This window comes from Castor canadensis, chromosome 8 (assembly GCF_047511655.1).
Source record: "Castor canadensis chromosome 8, mCasCan1.hap1v2, whole genome shotgun sequence".
In the NCBI taxonomy this organism is placed as follows: domain Eukaryota; kingdom Metazoa; phylum Chordata; class Mammalia; order Rodentia; family Castoridae; genus Castor; species Castor canadensis.
The window spans coordinates 157,388,984-157,401,919 of NC_133393.1; the positions used below are offsets into that span (position 1 = coordinate 157,388,984).

Below are 12,936 nucleotides of genomic sequence, written 5' to 3' on the forward strand. Positions count from 1 at the left end.
TCATATGTGCATACAATGTTTGGGTCATTTCTCCCCCCTTCCCCCATCCCCCCCTTACCCCTCTGCCCCTTCCCCTCCCTCCCCACCCCCGTGATACCTGGCAGAAACTATTTTGCCTTTATCTCTAATTTTGTTGAAGAGAGAGTATAAGCAATAATAGGAAGGAACAAGGCTTTTTGCTGGTTGAGATAAGGATAGCTATACAGGGCATTGACTCACATTGATTTCCTGTGCGTGGGTGTTACCTTCTAGGTTAATTCTTTTTGATCTAACCTTTTCTCTAGTTCCTGGTCCTCTTCTCCTATTGGCCTCAGTTGCCCCAAAGTATCTGCTTTAGTTTCTCTGTGTTGAGGGCAATAAATGCCATCTAGTTTCTTAGGTGTCTTACCTATCCTCACCCCTCCCTTGTGTGCTCTCGCTTTATCATGTGCTCACGTGATGGGATGAACTTTTTAAATTTTGGTTGTTAAAGACGTTAGTTCTAGAAGCTGATTTCCTCTGCCTCCCACATCCAGCTGATGAACCATCTCTGTGTTTCAAGAGTGTCCCCCACTTCTTTGAGCTGCCTCGGCCTCTGTGTTGTCCTCCCCACAGCAGAGACTGCTAGTGTCTTGTATAAGATTTTATTTGCTGAGACTTTCTATGCTGAGTGATTTTAGACTGCTCAAGACCCAGGGCCTTCAATAGAGAAAGCTGCTTTCTTACTTTTATAATTATTAACACACGCTGATTGTACAAATTAAAGAGACTTGCTGTGGAATTTGCATCCTATGGACATCACCACCCACTGATTATGTCCCTCCCCCCTGCCTTGACCCCTCCCCTGTCCCCAGCACTGCTCTCAGGGCCTAAAGTCCCGCTTACTTTCTTTCGGTTTGGTCTCTGCTCATTTGTTCCGTTTCCACAGCAGCCAGCCTGTCGGACAGTCTCCTGTGGACAGCACGGGCAGGCCAGCGTCCACTCTGCCCAGGCGCCCATCTGAGGCCGGAGCAGCGCTCACCTCATCCCCAGGTCAGAGTCTGTGGTCTGTTTCAGGTCCCATCCACACGAGCACAGCTCAGCGTGGAGGCCTGGGTGCACAGTGCTACATGGCACTTTCTTGGGCTCCCTCATCTGCACCACCTCCCTAGCACCTGCCATGCCCTGCATCTGCTCCTCCAGCCCTGGCCAGAGTCAAGGCCTTCACGCCCAGGCCCTGTCACATTCCTCCAGAGACACATCTTCACCTGGCTCACGTACCAGGAGGGCAGAAAAAGGACACGGCCTGGGAGAACTGCTCACACTTCTGGGGCTTTACATCCTCTGGTCAGAAAGGAGGTGAGCTCCTCAGGATCCCTGGCACCTGGCCAGCTGCCCTGCTGTCAGTGTGGTCACTGTCACCTCGGCTGCACTGCCTGCTGGCTGAGAAGTGAGGAGAGGGAAGAAGGAAGGGGCCAAGTGGGGTCTTCTCCCCTTCCCACTCCTGAGACGGGGCCTGGCCGCATGTCTCAGACCCCTCCCTTTGTGCTCAGAGCTCACTGCCAGCTTTGGGTCTCTCTTTGCATCCAGCCAGGTGACCCTGGAAAAACGGATGATAAAGTCACCAGAAGGTTGGAGACCCAGGTGCTGCATCCGCTTTTCGGGTCCTCCCCAGGCCGCTCCAAGCATTTGAGCAGGATCCATGGGTGTGCTGTGCGAGACACAGCCATGCCACACGCTGACTGCCCACTGCCCACCTGGAAGCCCGTCCTCCTGGTGGCGTTCTGATGTTCTTTTCTGTTCCCGGGAGAATGACCGGGTGTCCTCCCGCATGACTTATGGAGACTGGCATTTTCTGTGTGCAGAGTCCCAGCTCAGTTCTGTAGGTGGATTTGGTTTGGGATTACAATGGATGTTGTCCAGGGTCACACTGCACATTTTGCTTTACTTAGGTTGTGTGTCCCACAAAGTCATCGTTTTTATATGGTCAAAGTCATTGTCACATCAAAACCATTGTCACATCACCATATGCATTTCTACTACTTGTTGGTTGATGTGCTTTTTCCACCTCTCAGTGGTTTGGAATTTATCCTGGTTACTAGTGTGGAAAATGGGCCCAAGCTCACCATTTCAGGTGTTGTCCACTCACCTGTTTCTATTTGCAGGTCCTGTCACTCTGACTTGAGGTGTCATGTGGTCTTCATTGCACACTGAACTTTCATGGGCAGTTGCGTCTAGTCCTGGACTTTCTCTTCTCTTCCACTTGTCTGTCCATCACACACTGACACAGAGGATGCTGGTGTGTTTCTTGTTTGGCAGGGTAGCCTCTGCTCTCTGCACCCTTATTTTAGCCTTTTCCTGCCTACGTTTTTCCTGATAGACGTGTAGGCAGCTTGCCTGCCTCTGTAAGCAACAAGGGCCGCAAAGCTGACAGAATTTTATGTGAACTTAAGTAAGGAAAACCTGACTTACATGTGCAGTTGTGATTTTCTGTGCTAAAATAGTGCCCATCCTTTTCTCCATGATTGCTTTTGGGGGGCAGTTTGTAGTTTTCTTCATAAAAGTCTTGTTAGATCAACCACTGACTTTGGGGTGTTCCCTGGAGCACAGGAGGACAAGACAGCCCAAGCCCCAGGGAGATCTTGCTGTCAACAAGTTCTGCAGGACACTGAGTCTGCTGCCCGCCAGCTATGTTGCACTGAGCGCGTTGCCTAAGCTCTCTGTGCTCAAGAGAGGGAGGGAGCTTCCCGGCTCTGCTCCGGCGTGGACCTCCTCACAGAGTAAGTTATGGGCCCAGTTATTCTCCCTGGTTTCTTAGACTCACGCCCTGCCTGAGCCCTTTAAAGTTATTTTTCCAAAGTAGCAGCTCTTCTTTGGGAGAGCAGCCAAGAGTTTGCTGTTTCCTTCTCACAGCAGGGAGTTCATTCTACCTCCGGGTGGGAAGTTAAAAGTAATAGTTAAATTTTAAGTTGGGACCTGTGTTCTGTTCTCTGGAACCTTCACTCTGAAGGAGGGAGTGCACCATTTACATAACTGGATTCTTATCTGGAGGAAGCCAAACCCGAGAAAAATTTTCAGGTTCTGTTGCACTAATGCACACTTCCCTTCTCCATTGTTTCAAGTAACGTGTTTTGCACCATGTGCATGCTAGGTCCCGGGCAGAGCAGACGTAAGGCGGATGTAAATCACTCTCTGGTCATTGAAGCCTGCACTCTGCTGGGCAGGTGGAGCTCGTCACTCATGATGAGGTGACTCGGTCACTCGTCTACCTGTTATTTCCCATCCTCCATTCCCTTATTCTTTTACTGGGTTGTGTGCACATCTACACAAGGCTGTCAGACCCTGGCCTGGGCGCCAGTGTCCACATTCAGAATGGTCCCAGTAGGATGGCCACCTCCTGCAGGAGTTCACAGAGACATGTGGGTGAGAAGGAATATGCAGTCAAGCAGCCAGAGGGGCTCACGTGATGGGCGAAGACCTAAGGGTGAGGTGGCTGCTTGGGACGCTGGCCACCAGCTGGAGGGTGCAGAGGCCCGGGAGACAGAGGAAAGCCACATGGCTGCCAGGTTTGCTGCATGCTGACCATGGGGAGTGGCCTGGGACAGGCTGGCTCCTGAGTGTGAAGAGCCACAGAGAACTTAAGCAGCCCACTGCCTATGCCATGGACAGTGAGCTCCACCATTCAGACCAGCGTGGGCGCTCACTGCCTGGTCCAGGAGCGCTCTTGATTCCTCGTCTTCCGCAAGTATTTATAACAGGTGCTTCGTCCAGTTCACAGAGAGGTGAAGGACCCTGGTCCCTCACAGAATTGATTACAGAAGGACAAGTCCATCTAGTTGTGTCCAGGCTGCCGCTACATAGTGGGGCTGGGACTCTGCAGCTGAAGAAGGTGCAGGAGGGAGGACCTGGGGCGTGTGTTAGGACTCCAGGCTTTGATGGTTTCTGAAGAGCATGAGGCTGCCAAGATGAACCCCAGCTGCTCCCCACAACAGCCCTGTCCACTGTGTCAATACTGACGGGACAACAAGCCCTGGAGATGCAAAGATTGCCTTTACACAAGGAGGAGGGGTCAAAATTTCAACTTACATGCTGGCAGACACATGGGCTGTCTGTCCACCTGAGCCTGACATCGTGTGGAGGGCAGTGTGGCACTGCAACCCAGCTGCCACCCCCAGAAAGGACCAGGCTTTGCCACTTGTGTTCTCACAGAGGAAATGGCCGACGACCGCATGAGTCCCTGAATTGTGGTGAATACCAGCTGTGCTGACGCAGGGAGAGTCCAGGAGAGCACACACAGGTCACGGCCTCTGCTTTACCCCCGAAAGCTGAGCCCCCTGTTGGTGCTGCCCAGTGTTGAAGCTCTAGAAGGCTGGGTCATGTGGGGGTCAGCAGTGCACACATGTCTTTGTGTGTGCACCTGCGTGTACCTGTGTGCACACTTGCATGTGTGTGCTTTGTGTGGCAATGCGTGTGGGTGTCACACACAGCTTTCTTTTGAGTGTCCTTAAGCTAAGGAGGAGTGGGGATTTGGGATGCTGTTCGTGACTCCCCTGGCCCAGGAGCACTGAGGGCAGGCAAGGAGCACATGTGCCACGCTAAGTTGTGTGTGACCACCCGGAGTCCCCATGGCTCACCCCAGCTCTGACATGGCCTCATCGTCACTGTGCCTGTGGTAAACTCAGAAATATCACTTGGGTTTGTTGGTGAGTGAAAATCAGCTCAGAGGGAGCTCTTTGGTCCATGGGACGTGAGGGAAGAGAAGCCTCTGCATCCTTAATGGGAGTAATGGAGTCTGGCACTTACTGAGAAGTGGGGAGAAATGGGGGTCATTGGCTAAGTGCAGCTGTGTCCCCAGACCCGGATGATCCTGGGGCAGTTACTGATGGAATGGATCAGAGCTGCAAGGACAGTGCCAGGCCAGGAAGGGTGGGTGGGCAGAGATGGCGTGTCTCTACACCAGACAGTGTTGAAGATTGTCCTGTGAGAGAGAGGGGGGAGAGGGAGAGAGTAGCGGGGGGAAGGGACGGACTGGATAGAGAGAGAGAGAGAGAGAGAGAGAGAGAGAGGCAGAAGCGGGGAGGGAGGAAAGGAGGCCTGCTGTATCCTCTTTCATCTTAGTGAACCCCCCCGATCCTGGCATCAGAATCCAGAGCCACATTGTCCACTACTTGAAGCTGTCGCTGGGCAGGGACTCTGCACAGCCTTGCAGCGTGGGAGAAGCTTGAGGCTGTGGTGCTTGTGAGTCCCTGGGCCCAGCAGCCCAGCCACAGGGCCAAGCAGAGGACAGAGCTGGCTGCACGGGTTGGCTGTCTGCTGCTGCCAGCATCAGGTCTGAGTCATCCAAAGCCAGGCCCAGCAGCGCTACCTGCAGACCCTTGCTTGCATCCCACAAGTTATCAGTAGTACTAGACACAGAATGGCATTTCTGAGAGCCCATTCTGGTTTCCTTTCCTCTCTGGGATTCTGTCTCTTCTGGATTTGGACCGCAGGAACCCGGGTTCGGTCACACCTGAGTGAACATGTCAGCATCATCAGCCCCATGGCAGAGAAGCCAAGCGCAGATGGTTGGCGCTCTGAGAGCTCTGGCCAGCCTCAGAGACCACCATGGAGTTGAGCTCAGTGGGACCTGGAGCAGGCCCTTCTGAGCCTATCGTGTGCTGTCTCTGATGTGGGACTGTGATGGTGGAAATGACTCCTGCGTATTGACTTTGAGAGTGTCACAGACAGCCTCCATCCCGGCACCGTGATCAGCAGGTGGAGAAGGCTTGCTTCTCTTCTCTTCTCTTCTCTTGGGAAGATCCTGACCAAGACACTGGAGGCCTCTGGCCAACACACTCCTATTTTTGCCTCTGGGAGAGGAGGTCTGAGGACAGTAGCTCCAGGTGAGAGAGGCCTTCTAGATCCTGAGGTTCAGCCACTGTTTCCTTCAAGCCTGTGAGCCAGCATGGCCTCAGCCTAAGGACAGAGTGTCCATCTGCAGTGGAGGCTGCAGGGGAGGGTTCCTTTGGCCTCTTCCAGCTCCTGGTGGCTGTAGATGTGACTTGGCTGGTGGACACATCACTGCTGTCTCTTGACACCACATTCTCATGGCCTTACCCTGTGTCACACCTGTGTTTCTCTACTAAGGACACAGGTCTTTGAGCTCAGGACTCATCGAGTAATGCAGGGTGGATAGCCTCAGCAGCAGATGGGAGATGGAAGTGGGTTTGCAAAGGCCCTTTACCAACCAAGGTGCAGCTCAGGTTCCCGGTGGCTGTGTCTGTTGAGGCCACCAGCGAGCCCGTCACACTCTGTTTGTGCTGTGTGTTTGAGTCAGGCTGGCCTCTGAGCCCCTCTTTCCTGCTCTGGAGGTGGGCAGACCATGGTCAGGCCAACTGGGAAGGCACAGTGTTTAGTGTCTGCCTGTGCTCAGTGCAGCTGGGACCCATGAGCTCCCTATCCCTGGGTTCACCTTGTGGATCTGTTCCTTAGCTGTGTGGGATCCCCTTGTCTTAGCAGGACTGAGGGTTGGAGCAGAGTTGGGACTGAACCTGTAGTGAGAGCTGTGCTGGCCCCTGCAGATCCTGGGGACAATGGGTGCACAGCAGCCAGCACCCCAGCCCAGCCACGGAGCAGGCCTTGGCGCTGGGGGCATGGCTTGAGCAGGCATGAGACCTGAGGTTTGCCTTGCCAATGTCCAGAAGAGACCAGTTAGGACAGGCCTGGGGAAGGTCAGCCTGGACCCAGCATTGTGGCAGGTCAGCTGAAGAGGGTTCTGCTTCCTGCCCACCCTGTTGGTCAGATGAGGCAGAAATGAGAAGGCAATCAAACATGCAAATGGAGAGTCCAGCATTAGCATAAGACTCTTTGCATATTTTACAATCTGTTTTTCAAAGAAAGATTTCAAGAGAGGCTCTGATTTACTGTCTGGAAGCTTCCCAAACGCCAACCCCACGGCTCTGGCTGCACCACAGTTTTATTGCTTCATACTCTTGTTGTCCTGGGATTCCCACAATCGCGTCACGGACCCTGGATGCATTCGGCACAGAAATTTTATTGTTCTTACCTGACAAGGGTGGTCTGGAGGCATGAGCGCTCCCGGCCCAGGCTGGGGACAGCCCGTGCTAAGGGAGGAGATGGGGCCCTGGGAGGACCCTGGCTGTACACATGGCTCCTGTGGCCTGTGGTTGGGCTCAGATGGGATCGACCCTGACTTACGAGGTTTATAAACTGGCTCAGCAAGCACCTGGCAGGTGTGGACGAAATTTTCAGTCCTTCCTCATGGACCCAGAGACACTGTGCACTCTCGGGGTCATTTCCTGGCATAGCTGGCTTGCCGTGGCCACCCTCGAGCCTAGCCAGCCCTGGGTGGAGGTGGCAGGAGCTGGCTGTCTATGGAGCTCCTGGGATACGGAGTTAGGAGAGATATGAGATGTCTGCCTGGGGACCCTGAAGCCAGGCTGCTTGTCCCTGACTCTGGGGGTTGGCCCTGGCGAAGGGCTTTGGTGCATGCTTGGGGACTGTGGTCCCTAGACCATCATCTTCCTCCTTCGGAGCCCTCTCCTCTCTCTCTTCTCAGAACTTCCCGGAGGGTGAGGACACCTCAGGGGCAGCAGCCCAGCCACAGCAGGGCATGGGCTTCTCGGCATGCCCTTCTCCCTTACTTAGGGTTCAGAGTGTCCCCAACGGGGTGTGTCACACAGTAGCACGGACAGGAAGTGTCCTGCCTTTGACTTGCCCATCACAGAGATGCACGCTACATCACCCCAGCGTGGGAACTGTGTGCACCACAGGCCAGGGCAAGTGAGGGCACACACACACACACACACACACACATACACACACACAGGCACAACCAACAACACACATGCTCACACAGACACACGTGCACACACGAACACACGTTCACACACAAGCACGTGAGACACATGCTCACACAGACACAGTACTCACACATGTGCACACAGACACACGTGCACACAGACATGTATGTGTGCACACATGTGCACACACAAACACATGTCCAGGCAGACACATGTGTCCATAGGAACGAAAACCTCAGAAGCAGGATGTTGGGGAGCAGTCCAAGGTGAACGGAAGACACACAGCCACACACTTGGTTGCTGAAGGACCCCGTGTCTGGGTGGGGCTGGGAGATGACGAGGAAGGTGACGAGGGACGACAGGCATATGACAGCCTCCGCCATCTTGGCTCATCCTTCCCATGGAGTGAGTGCAAAGCACTGCACCTGGCCTGCCCGGGGTCTCCCTTCTATGCTGAGGCTCCCAATAGCTAATCTTGGACAAGGTGACACAGGGCCGTCTCCCCGCCACCCAGGAAGAGCCTCTTTCCCTCTGTGTTGTGAATTCGGGGAGCCACGGGTTGGTAAAAGGTTTTACTGAGGCAGAGAGTAGGATAAAGCAAAGATTGATCAAGATGCTGTTGAAAGGGGAGACCATGAGGACGCCTAGGCAAAGGACCCTCGTGCACAGAGAAGGGTTGAGAATAGGTGCTATACCTGGTTAGGTCACTTGTGATTGGCTGTGCCCCTATTTGTGGACATTAGTCATGGGTTTGGATCATGGTTTGAATTTCAGTGCAGGAACATCTCTTCAAACTTGGCTTTTACTTCCGCATCCCATCTGCCCCCTCAGTGGGCCTGATTCATCCCCCACATCCCATCTGTCCCTTGTCTGTTATGTCTCCTTAAAATGGGGCATCCTCCATGCTCTGTCCTTTCTCAGTGCCAGGCAATCTCCTGAATGAGCCCCAGGGCCTTTGCACTTGCCATCCCATCTCCACGGGTCTCTTTTTCTCTAGCTATTCACGGCTCACCCCTTCCCTCACTCTCACTGGAATGTCATTCTGTGGGAAACCCCCTTGACTCTTATTCAGATGTCTTCCTCCCTCCTTGTCCTTCCTGTCCCTCCTGCTCAGTTTTCCTCTCCGTAGCTTTAGCCTCTGTCCACGTGCTGCTTACTTCACGGATGTCTTCTCTGTGACCCACCCCTCTGGAATGGTTTTTTCTCTGTTCACTGTTGTGTGCCATGAGGCAGGACAAAGCACAGACAGTAAGGACTCTGTCTAGTGTATGTCCTGGAGGGAGGGAGGGAGGGGACACATGGAGGTCAGGAGAGGGAGCAAGTCCTCATGCTCAGAAACTGGTGTGCTGAGACTGGCTGAGCTTGGTGGCCACGCACCTCAGCCCTCTTTCAGAATGCGATTTGTGCAGGTGACAGAGAGACCAAGCCTGTCCAGCCTCCTCTTCGGGCCCATGTCTGGGAAGCAGCAGGGAAGCGCATTCCCCAGGCACACGGATAACTTCATACAGCACAATCTTATTGACAGGCAGACGATGTTTAAAACCAATTTGAAGTCCGGGAATGTCCCCTGCCCAGTGCATCCACAGCCATGGACACCGTGCCTCCCAAATCCGTTTTATTCTGGCTCGCACAGCTCTGCTCCGTGGAAATGGCTTAATCGGATTCCTCTGCTCCTCCCGGCAGGCAACTTTGGTGGTATGTTTGTTTTCCAGACTTGCTGGACTGTATGGAAACAGACAGCTTGTACCTGCGCCAGCATGGCGTCTGTATTTTGAGCAAGGATCGAATGTAAATGTGCTATTTTGAGGATGCCTGGCCAGACTTCATCTCTCCCCAGATCCCCCGTGCCAAGTCTGCCTGCGCGCAGGGAAGTCTATAGTTAGCAGGTGCTTCTCCCATTATGCTCTTACTTAAAGCTCGATTTCTTTAGGGAGAGAGAGCCTTGAAATGCTGCCTCGTCAGGCTGGGAGCCCGCCCCAGACACCTAATGTCACCTTGCTTATTTTTCGGGGGGGTGGGGGGGTCACTCACTGCAACATGTGATGGGGGTAACCAGAGCTATGGTTTCAGGAGGCTGGAAGGACCTGGTTATTCATTGACTCATGAGTCCTGGCCAGAACCTTGAAACAAGATGTAGCAACAGATTTCAGAGAAGTTAAATAAATGACCCAGGGGTGAAGCAGGGTAAAGCAGGATTTGAAGCTGAGCCCCACCTCCCCCAGGACTGTGGTCCTCCTGTGTGACCACGCTGACACCCAGCAGCAGAAGCAGCTCTGTACTGGGTGTTACGGTTTGGGATTGCATGGAACCTTGCCTTGCTTGTTTTCTTACTTCTGAATACAGTGATGGATTAATCGATGTTGTGTGCACAATATGCCATTGATGAAGGTGTTTGCATCTGACCGTGACCTCTGCAAATGGCCACAGAGGGCCTTGCCCCAGGAAATGGGAATGTGCAGAAGACAGCCATCAGCAGGCTGACCGACCTGCCAAAGCATCCACAGGGACAGATCTGCTGGCAGTGGGAGCAGGCATGCCTCTGATCATGAAGCCAAAGCCAAGTCTGACAAAAGAGGAGGGTGGATTTGAACACTGACTCTCATTTGTTACCATCTCCACTGGTGAGGTTGGCAATGGCCCTAAGGCCAAATCTGTTCCTGTGGTTGATGTGTAAAGGAAGATTTACCGGAACACAGCCACGCTAACTATTTAGGTGCCCCTCCCGCAGCAGAGCTGGGTAGTTGCAACAGAGATTTATGGCCCCCAAAGCCCAGTGATCTCAAATCTGCCCTTTTTATTTGTGAGTATTAATTACACAAAATAGTGGGTTGCATTGTGACATTTTCACACATGTATGCAAACTCGATCGTACCTGTCTGTTAGGGTTACAGGAAGAGGAGACTTATTAGGACCAGTCCTCCTCACTCTCTCAGGTGGCTTGCTGGGAATTCCCACCTGACACAAAGACTGACAAAGGGACAGTTGTTAACCTTTGTCCCTAAATGGGCGCCAAGGACACTTGAGCAGATGAGTGACCTAACCACACCTTACCTTCCTTGGTTACCCAGCAATGGCATTCTTGGTACTTTTCCACCAGCTCCTCCTCTATCTACCCCAAGCCTGTATGCCGCAGTGGGCTTAGGTCTCTTGCATGAAGACCCCCTCCGCAGGCTCTCTTTCCTGAATAAAACCTGTGCTGCTGTTGAGTCGCCTCCCTCCTGTCTTCCATGCTTCTCTTTAGTAACACTCTTCACAGAACATCTGCGATTGCCATGCGCATCCTTCCCTTACAGAACAAGTCAGCTGACCCCCAGGTTCCCTTGGGGCTTGGTGTCTTTGCTACACATCACAAGATTCCGTGCCAGCCGCCTAGTGCCCTCCTAGAGCCTTGGCCAGTTCCCGTCAGCCTCTGGTATCTCGGACTTTGTCTCGTCCTCTTACGGAATGAAGGAGTGTACACATTCATCCTGAGTTCCGTGACTCTGAGGAGCAGAGGAATTCAGGGCCCGTCTTGATATTCCAGAGAGCACAGTGGCTTCACCTGGAGCCTCACCCGGGAACAAGTGACCACTCCCGCGTGAAAGGTGCTGGGAGGCCTCTGGGCAACGCCGGCAGAGCACTCAGCACCCGTAACCGGTGCGGATGGAGGCTGAAGGGCCCGAGCCCTGTGGGCTTGGGGTGCAGAGCATCGCCAAATTGCCAACCCAGGGTAAAAGCACCCTTTCTCCCGCCGCCAGCCCCAAGGTATCATCAGCCTTTGCTGTCTGACAGATGAGCCTGTGGGACCTGCTGTCACAGAAGGGCTCAGGCTCAAAGGAAAAATGACCATCTGTCTCTGGTGACCTGTCGGCCTCATCTGTACCCAGCAGGGACACTGAGGATCCCTGACCTTTGCTCTCCAAGTGTCAAGCAGGTCATGAGGCAGGTGTTTGAGCAGTGTCAGAGAATTCTGCCACACCCGTCACTTCTCCATAAACCCCTTGTTAAATTAAACTTTTACCAGTGCTCAGGACAGGACTTAGACATTCTCGGTCTGTTGTTTAATTACTTGATTTTGTTTGATTTTATTCACAGAATAATTAGCCTACTAAGCATCTAATTATTGCTAAGGCAGGCATTATCAGGAACGGCCCAGCAGCTCTGAGAGATTAGCAGGGCTGCCTCTGGACTCCGTCTCAGGATGCAATCACGTTTTGAAATTAGTTATTTTCTTTTAATAAGGAGGCTCCTCATTTATCCGGGTTCTCATTGTGCCCTGCTTTGTCTGTGCCTTGCTACCTTTTCAGGGCTCCAGTTTCCTTTGAAAGGCAGCAATGTTTCCAATTGAAGGTTGACTCAGAGAACAATAACTCAGGACTCAAGGTCAAAGCTCTTCTCTAATCCAAAGTAAACAGGGTAAATCTTTTATCTCTGCCTTCTGGAGATTAAGGTAGCATCATTCCTATTTTTTAAAGGCACAGAATCCACATGTCTGTGGCAGATACCAGGGCTCCGGCTGTCTAATTAGAGAGATGGCCGATAAATGGGATCGTTTATAATTTATCTAATCATGAAGTCAGCTTTGCCCCGGGGGTGCGGTGTTCACAGGGAGAGATTTCTATCTCCAATGTGCACTGACGATCCCGGAAAAGCAGCCACCGCTGGGCCCTTCTTCTGGCACTCGCTTCAGAAAGTCTTTCTGCAGCTGAGACCGCCAGCCTCAGCGAGGCTGGTCCTGGCCTCACTGCCTCCCCGAGGTGGGATTCAGGCAGAGGGCCTGAGCTCTTGGATTCCCATTTTAAAGTCAGTCATGGGGATTTTGTGGGGAAATGTGCCCCAAGCGTTTAGTGCCCTGCCTCACTTCTTCCCGGCCACCCAGCTTGTGAGGACACCTAACAGGTTGGTGTCCACAGGTGCCAAACTCAGAGCTCAACCCAGCTGCCCAGCTCAGCAGGTCCGAAGAGCCCACAGCACACAGGAAGCCCTCAGTCAGGTCCATAGAGGCCACCACAAAGTCCCCAACCTTCTCCCCACTGACTCGTGACCTAGCCCCTGCAATGCCTTTTAATTTTTCTTTTTTTGATGAAGATATTCTGTTAAAGGCTGCAGAATCTTCATTTGGGGACAGAAGGTGGACAAAGGCCTGTACAATGATCCTAGAATTTCCCCAATGTGAGCTGGTCAGTGTGGCTGGACC

At 53.0% G+C, this 12,936-nt stretch overlaps 1 long non-coding RNA gene across 2 annotated transcripts; it reads left to right on the forward strand.

Annotated features, from left to right (window-relative positions):
• The first annotated feature begins 856 nt into the window (after positions 1–856).
• LOC141425868 (uncharacterized) lies at positions 857–11,131 on the forward strand. 2 transcript variants are annotated; one of them, XR_012451056.1, is made up of 4 exons: positions 857–1,011; positions 2,569–2,738; positions 9,286–9,455; positions 10,104–11,131. It is a non-coding gene; the product is annotated as an uncharacterized lncRNA (long non-coding RNA). The 2 variants fall into 2 exon arrangements; XR_012451055.1 differs by lacking the exon at positions 2,569–2,738 and having other exon boundaries at positions 857–1,317.
• The last annotated feature ends 1,805 nt before the right edge of the window (positions 11,132–12,936 follow it).